The sequence below is a fragment of the Neovison vison genome, chromosome 2 (assembly GCF_020171115.1).
Source record: "Neovison vison isolate M4711 chromosome 2, ASM_NN_V1, whole genome shotgun sequence".
NCBI lineage: Eukaryota > Metazoa > Chordata > Mammalia > Carnivora > Mustelidae > Neogale > Neogale vison.
Genome location: NC_058092.1, coordinates 75,212,748 through 75,221,580, shown reverse-complemented (window position 1 = coordinate 75,221,580; position 8,833 = coordinate 75,212,748). Strand labels below are relative to the sequence as shown.

The window sequence follows — 8,833 nt, the reverse complement described above, 5'->3', positions numbered from 1 at the left end:
TATGGTCATACGCTTTTGTGAAGTTTGGAGAAGTAGGATACTTTACCTGCAATTTGTTAAAATCACTAGACCATTCAACTTTGACTTCCTGTGATGGTTAATTTTATGTGTTGACTTGACTGGGTGATGGAGTGCTCAGATAGTTTCTTAAATATTTCTGGGTGTCTGTGAGAGTGTTTTTGGATGAGATTAACATTTGAGTTGGTAGATTGAGTAAAGCAGATTGCCCTCTCTAATGTAGGTGGCCCTCATCCAATTGGTTGAAGGCTGATTGTCACCCTCCCATGAGTAAGGGGGAACTCCTGCTTGAGTGTTGAGCTGAGACTTCATTCTTGCTGTCTGAAACATGGGCTCCTCTTGGGTCTTCAACCTTGGCTTTTGGACTGAAACTACACCATCTCTTCTCCTGGATCGCCAGTTTTCTGACTGCGGGTGTTGAGATCACCCCCACAATGCTGTGAACCAATTTCTTAAAATAAATCTTTTATACAGATATATATCCTTTTGGACCTGTTTCTCTGGAGAACCCTGATGAATATCCTTCTTTCAAAATTACTCTTGAGTTGGGTGCTATTAGAAATGTTTTGGGGATTTAAGAAGAAATTTAATTGGGGAATCACTTAGTTGAGTATATTTATATAGTTTGCAGTCACTTCTGTGTGCAACAAGCTAGCCTGGCATAGAATTGGCTTCTAGCTTTATCCCCCTGCCCACTGTACCAGCTCACTTGATAATGTGGCTGAGGACCTATGCCTGGTTATCTATCACTCTGAGTGTTGTTTAGCACCTGGCACTGAAAGTTTGTGGATAATGGAGGCAAAATGATGTCAAAGATCCACCCCATAGAAGGTTAATTCCCTTTCACTCATGAGGTATTCATATATGGGTACCATAGCATCTGTGCCTTGATATCAATCCAGAAACCCCAGGGCAACAAGTGAGAAGTGAGCAGCATGGGCATGAGATCAGGTACAACAAAGTTTTTGCCTACATAAAGTTAATGAGTGTAGCACTAGCTCAAACAAGAGATAAGTAGGACAGATAGCTAAAACTGAGATTCACACCAGCATCATATAACACCATGTTTCATACATGGATCTTCCTTCAATTCAAGAACATTTTCTCCCATTATGTCTTCAAATATTATGTCTTTCTGATTCTTGATGTTTTGAAATCCTATTAGCTGTTGGAACTTCTTCTTCTATCCATGATTTCTTTTCATTCTGCTTTCATGTATTCTGTTTCTTTTTTCTCTAAGCTGTATTTTGACTGATTTTCTAGGTTCCATCTTTCAATTTGTCAGTTTTCTTTTCAGCAGTGTCTTAATTCCACTCATCCATTTTGCATTTAATTTTAATGATTGTATTCTTCATTTCCAGAAATTCTATTATCTGTTTTTAAAAACCTAGTTCTTTTATTCCCCTATTTTATTCTTCTTTTATCATTTTGAACATTTTAAATATGTTTATTTGAAAGTTTCTTCCAGAGTTTTCTTTTTCACTGGTTCTTAAAGATGAAAATATAATTTTTTTTCTTCAATATGGATTGCTTTTTCCTGTGTGCCATTTTTCATGGGAGTCCTTGATACTAGGAATATTCCTATGAAAAGTTTCAAGTTTGCTTTTGCCAAAGCTCTAAGAGCTCCATTTGTTCTGTACCATAGCTTTTATTTATCTAAAAAACTTTTTTTAGTATAGTTGACACACAATGTTATATTAGTTTCAGGTGTGCAATATAGTGACTCAACTGATACCATTTAATTATTATAGCTTATTATACTTTATATCTCTCTCTGCCCCCTAAAGCACAGGGCTTTAACTTGCATCATATGAATCCTAAAGGCAGAGGAAGGCTAGATCAAGGTTAGTGAACTACAGTGTAGATTTTTTCACGATGCCCAGCCCAAGACATGAGAATGAAATAAATATGTTCCAGCACTGAGGATATTTAAGAGTTTATGTGGGGATTTTACAACCTCTTTTCATCTCTTCTATAAAATTACTTTTATCTACCTATTTTCTTTCTTAGTACCAAACCTTTCTGTCAACAAGACTCCTTCTCTTCTGTACTTCAGCTTCTGCTCTATTGATTCAATTCCAGTGACATTTAAGTATGTTGAATCTTTTCTACTAATTTGAACACAAATTTTGGGCATCTTCTTAGACTCTCTTGACCACTTTAAAAAAAAAATAAAGATATTGCTTGACCCTAGACTGTGTTGTCTGTCACCACTGCCATCAGACTGCATCTTTGCTGCAGTCTGAGTTAGAGACTTGAGCCTGCCTTGTTCCCGTGGCCCACACACTGAGCTCCCTGTTCCAGGGTGCATTGACTGTTTCATTCAGATTGGATTAATGACTAGACTCAGGGCATGGAATCTGACTTCTTGATGACTGCTAGGGGATTGGATGACATAGCCTGGAAGTGTGGAGGAGAAAGTTTCTTGTAGGATGAATATTGACCAATGAGATTAAAGAGTAGCAAAGGATGAATTCCCAATGTGCCTGCTTACCCAACACAGACTGCTCTGAGGTGTGCTTGCTTTGTACAGCCCTCTGACGGGGCCTGCAGACACACCTGCTGAGCATCCTACTGTGTGTCTTCACAGATCATTATGAAGTGGCCATCAGTGCTTGGTGCAACTCATCACATTGGTTTGCATCTCTCCTTGCATCTCATTTCCCTGGGCTAGCATCTCACAAAAGAAGAATAGAGTTTTTGTCTGTTTGTTTGTTGTTTTAAGATTTATTTATTTATTTTAGAGAGAGAGCACAAGTAGGAGGGACAGAGGGAAAGGGAGAGAAAAATCTCAAGCAGACTCAGCGCTGAGTACTGAGCCCAATGTGGGGCTTTATCCCATGACCCTGACACTATGACCTGAGCTGAAACCAAGAATTGGCTGTTTGTGCCATCTGGGTGCTCCATGAAGAATAGTGTTTTTTTGTTTGTTTGTTTTTTTGTTTTTTTTAAAGATTTCATTCATTTATTTGACAGACAGAGATCACAAGTAGGCAGAGAGGCAGGCAGAGAGAGAGGAGGAAGCAGGCTCCCTACCGAGCAGAGAGCCCGATGCCGGGCTCCATCCCAGGACCCTGAGATCATGACCCGAGCCGAAGGCAGAGGCTTTAACCCACTGAGCCACCCAGGCGCTCCCATGAAGAATAGTGTTTTAATCCTCACTTCAGGTGTGTTTCCTAGAAGACTTCGGCTAAGGTATCCATTATAAAAACATTTTCCTTAACCCTATATCTCCCTTCATCTATTCCATTTATAGCTCCTTCCTTGGAAACTTTTTGAAGGAGTTTGTTTTTGTTTTTTTTACCCTTTAACTCTGTTTCTTATCTGCCATTCATTCTTCAGTCTAGCTCCTCTCTCCCATTTGTCTTAAAGCTGCCTTCACCAAGATCAATAATGACCATGTTGTTAAATCCAAAAGATAATTTTCAGCCTTTATCTTACCTGATCTGTGTGCAGCACTTGACGCTGACCTCACATCCTTCCAGCATTTCTTTCCCTGAATTCTAGACCATGTAGTCTTAATTTTTATCTCACATTATAGCTCCATCTCAGTCACCTTTATATATCTTGAAACTATTGGTATTTCACAGGACTCTATCAGTTCCCTTTCCTTCCCTCCCCTCCATTTTCCATTATTCTCTTCTCTTTCTTTCTTCTCTCCTTTTCTCTGGTATAAACCATCCCTGGGCAGTCTTACTTATTTACATAGCTTCAGGAGCCATCTATATGCCAATAACTTCCAAACTATATTTTAAATCTAATTTTTTCTCTTTCTTTTTTCCTTTTATTCATTTAAGACTGGGAATACTTTATTCAAGCCCATCAGAGAAATGGACAACTTGGGTCTATAGCAGAGCTTGTGTTTTAAAGCATAGGTGGCATTGTATATGAGACTATACACTGCTACGCACAAATTAACTCATCAGAGCACAACTTTTACAGTTTAAAACAGAACAAGCTTCCCTGTAAAAGAAGCACCTTTGTGATATTTTTAACTTTAGTAGTCTTCTCCTCCTATTTCACCATCTCCTTCAACAGAATCCACATCAGCTTCTTCATAATCCTCTGAATAACAGCCATGTCCTCATGGGCCTCAAAAAAAAAAAAAAACTGTCCTTCCTCCATGCCCTCCCCCACATACCAGTGAACAAAGGCACACTTGGCATACATCAGGTCAAACTTGCTGTCCAGGCGAGCCTAGGCCTCAGTGATGGCTGTGGTTGTGTTCAGCAGGCACGCAGCTCGCTGTACTTTGGCCAGGTCTCCACCAGGAGGCTGGTAATTAATGCCAACTCGGAAACCAGTGGGGAACCAGTGCACAACCTGGATAGTATACTTGGTCTTGATGGGGGCAATGGCAGCATTGACATCTTTGGGAACCACATTTCATGGTACAACAGGCAGCAAGACACGTATTTACTGTGGTGAGGCTCACACTTCACCACCTGGTTCACTTCACCCTACAGAAAGCTGTTCATGGTAGGCTTTCTCAGTAGAGGTGACAGGGGCTGAGTGGCCAGAGGGAAGTAGAAGTGAAGATAGGGCATGAGGTTGGTCTGGAATTCTCTCAGATCAACATTCAGGGCTCTCTCAAATCCGAGAGAAGCAGTGATGGAGGACACAATTTGACCTATCAACGTATTTTGATTAGTGTTGTTTGGCATTCAATATTGAGGCTTCTACAATGGATGTCACAGATGACCTCATTGCCTACTCTGAAAGCACAATCAGATTGCTCCAAGGTGGTATGGGTAGTGAAGGGGGAGTTGTAGGGCTCGACTACAGCTGTGGAAACTTGGATAGCTGAGTAAATGGAGAACTCCAGCTTGGACTTCTTGCCATAATCAACTTAGAGACATTCCATCAGCAGAGAGGTAAACTCGGAACCAGTTCCCCCTCCAAAGCTGTGGAAAACCAAGAAGCCCTGAAGACCTGCACTGGTCAGCCAGTTTCCGAATTCAGTTCAAGACAAGGTCAACGATCTCTTTACCAATGGTGTAGAGCTCTGGCATAGTTATTGGCAGCATCTTCCTTTTCTGTGATGAGCTGCTCAGGGTGGATGAGCTGGTGGTAGGTGCCAGTGCGAATGCCATCAGTGACTGTGGGTACCAGGGTCTACAAACACTTCCCTGGGCACATGCTTCCCAGCACCTGTCTCACTGGAGAAGGTGTTGAAGGAGTCATCTCCTCCCCTAATGGTCTTGTCACTTGGAATCTGGCCATTGGGCTGAAGGCCATGTTCTAGGTAATAGAGTTCCCAGCAGGCATTGCCAATCTGGACGTGAGCCTGACCAACATGGATGGAGATGCATTCATGCATGGTTGCTGCTTTGTGACTGCCAGGCAGATGGCAGAGAGGAAGGGGGGATGTTGTTGCTTCTTCTTTTTTTTGATGTTGTTGCTTCTTACAGCACAACTCTTAGGTGGTCGATATAAGAGAACCTGCCAAGTGCCAGATACTTAAAAGGACCTAATTGCCTACTAGATGTTTCTTCGTTGGTGTTCTGTAAGTCCTTGAAACTGGACATGTCCAAAAATAAAACTCAACATTTTTTTCCCACCTGAATCTGTTTTTTTTTTCTTTTTCCTTTTTTTTTTTCCTGCCTTGCCTGTCTCAGTGACTGGTATCTCCATTCCCCAGCCAGAAATTAGGTGTCACCTCACTCACCCACAACTTCACCCCCCATTAAAGTGACAAATTCACCCCTGTTTTCCCAGATTTTTTTTGGTGTTTGTATGAAAAATTTCACATCTGTGGAACCCCCACAGTTCCATAAAAACTGGAATGGCTTGCCTGGAGCTGTCTTAATTTTAAAACTAAAAGTCTCATGTCTTGGGAGCCGCTTTAGTCCTGGGCAAACCATAAGGTTGATAATCCTTTTGCCTCTATCCAATCAATCATCAAGACCTACTGATTTAAACTTTAATGTGTCCGGGTTGTCCAGTTCTCCCCATCTTCACTGTTACTCTAACCAGCATAGGTCATTGACATGTCTTGCCTTGACTGCTGCAAAGCTTTGCAACTTTCCTTTGCCTCTAGCATTTCTTCCTCCAACCCATTCTCTGAATTGCTGCTAGAGTCATCTTTCTAAACTATAACCTTGATTGTATCATTTTTCTTTTGAAATTTCTGTGACTGTTCTTTATTTGCCCTATGATAAGAGGCACACTTTTTTTTTTTTTTAAGTAGGCTCCATGCCCAGTGTGGAGCCCAATGTGGTGCCTGAATTCGCAACCCTCAGATTAAGACTGAGCCACGCCAGTGCTCCAAGGGGCTTATGTTTTAAAATGTCTCACATGACCTCGCATGAAATCATCCTGTTTATTCTTTTAGGCTCATCCCTTCTCACTTTGTTGTTACACTGCATATGAGCCCAGATACCAGCTGTCTCCTCTATGAGAGCAACCTTTGTTTTTATTTTACACCCACATGGACATAGAACTTTTGCATATCTTCACATTCTCTATGTTGAGCCCATCTCTACAAAAGTCTTGGTAAGAAACACAGAATTCACAGAGAAGATGAAAGGGATCTCCTAGCATGTGTGGTATAGCAGCAACGCCCCAACTCACTATTTGACATTTCTTCTCCAAAGTTCCTTCTCAGCTCTGACACTCCTCTAAGATTTCTTTTTTCCTTTGTCTCTACTTTTCTTCCAAGGTATACAGCCTTCCTGGATCTATATCCCCCCCTTCCTGTGTCCCTTCCCCAATCTCTTTACATTCATCTCTTTATTATCCTGAGTGATTTGGCTTTGCCCTAGATCCTCTTTATTTATTTATTTATTTATTTATTTCCAATTTATTTATTTTCAGAAAAACAGTATTCATTATTTTTTCACCACACCCAGTGCTCCATGCAAGCCGTGCCCTCTATAATACCATCACCTGGTACCCCAACCTCCCACCCCCCGCCACTTCAAACCCCTCAGACTGTTTATCAGAGTCCATAGTCTCTCATGGTTCACCTCCCCTTCCAATTCACCCAAATTCCCTACTCCTCTCTAACGCCCCTTGTCCTCCATGCTATTTGTTATGCTCCACAAATAAGTGAAACCATATGATAATTGACTTTCTCTGCTTGACTTATTTCACTCAGCATAATCTCTTCCAGTACCGTCCATGGTGCTATACTTTTAATGCCATTCCGATCAAAATTCCACCGGCATTCTTCAAAGAGCTGGAGCAAATAATCCTAAAATTTGTATGGAATCAGAAGAGACCCCGAATCGCTAAGGAAATGTTGAAAAACAAAAATAAAGCTGGCGGCATCACCTTACCTGATTTCAAGCTTTATTACAAAGCTGTGATCACCAAGACAGCATGGTACTGGCATAAAAACAGACACATAGACCAGTAGAACAGAGTAGAGAGCCCTGATATGGACCCTCAACTCTATGGTCAATTAATCTTTGACAAAACAGGAAAAAATATACAGTGGAAAAAAGACAGTCTCTTCAATAAATGGTGCTGGGAAAACTGGATCCTCTTTATAAATGTACATTCCCAACTCCATCTAAGGGTTCAACAAAACAAAGTGTCCTTCTATTTTGAGATTCCATTCTTGCTCAGTGCCATCATTTTTAACTTGACATGTCTGGTGGGGTCTCATCTCTCATCCCAAGTGGATTGTTAAAATACTTCTTGAAAAATGTGGTGTTATCCTCCTAGAGAAATTGTTTTACCAGCTGTTAAGACAGTAAAAGTTTCTTCCTTTTGTCACCTGTGTTTCAGCTATAATGGCTTCCCTATAGTTCTCATAATTTTTCTTGTTCTCTTCTACTGTGTCTTTGTATAGGCTGCCAAATCACCTGAGATATTATATCACCATTTACTTAAAAAAAAAAAAAAGATTTGACTGACTAATAAAAATAAATATTTTTCCCTTGCCAAAATTTGTCTTCAGCATCAAGAAGGATGGGCTGCTTTTATAAATGGAACTGGTGTTAGATGTAGTTCATGAGGTTTGATTTGAACAAAGAAATTCCTAATTATATCATGACTCATTTTAGCATTTTTAATCATCATGGTATGATGAAATTCACTGCATTGATCTCTAGGGGATTAGAAAGAAAACTAATTTCAGTTTTTGAAAGTCATTTTCAAGATCTCCAAAGAAGGCTTATAGAGGATATGAAAGGGGCCTAAAAAATTACATAGTCCTCAGTCTGAGTCTGAGAATTAGTACAATTAATCAAAACTGCAATCCATCTTCCCCTAGAAAACAACAATATGCAAAACACATGGCCATTGTGTGCAGTCCAAACAATCATGTACATGTACAGGTAGGTTATATTCCATTCAATTAACCTAGTTTATTTTCTTGATAACATCACTGAATATATCTACATTTTTTACTAATGCAAATGATTGAAGATTTTAAGATGGCAGTAGAATAACTTTATGTTGTATATGGAGAGTCACACTACTCGGGTTTTTCAGTGGCCTTCCTTAGTGCTAGGACACTTGAGCTTCAAAGACTTGAGAGGAGTGTGGATTATCAAAACAAATACAGAGTTGGAGTTCATAAACCCGACTTCCATTTATACAGCTAGCTGTATTTTCTTAAGTATTTTATTTCGTTTTATTTTTAAAAGATCTTTAAAATTTATTTAACAGAGAAAGAGAGATCACAAGTAGGCAGAGAGGCAGGCAGAGAGAGAGGGAAAGAACCCAATGTGGGACTCCATCCCAGGGCCCTGAGATCATGATCTGAGCTGAAGGCAGAAGCTTAACCCACTGAGCCACCCAGGCACCCTTCTTAAGTTGTTTTAAACTCTCTGCATTCTTTAACTTTTTAAACAATCTTTACAAT

General features: G+C 40.2%; 1 pseudogene; it reads right to left on the bottom strand.

Annotated features, from left to right (window-relative positions):
* Window positions 1–4,015: 4,015 nt before the first annotated feature.
* On the bottom strand, window positions 4,016–5,338 carry LOC122900164 (annotated as a pseudogene).
* Between the last annotated feature and the right edge of the window lie 3,495 nt (window positions 5,339–8,833).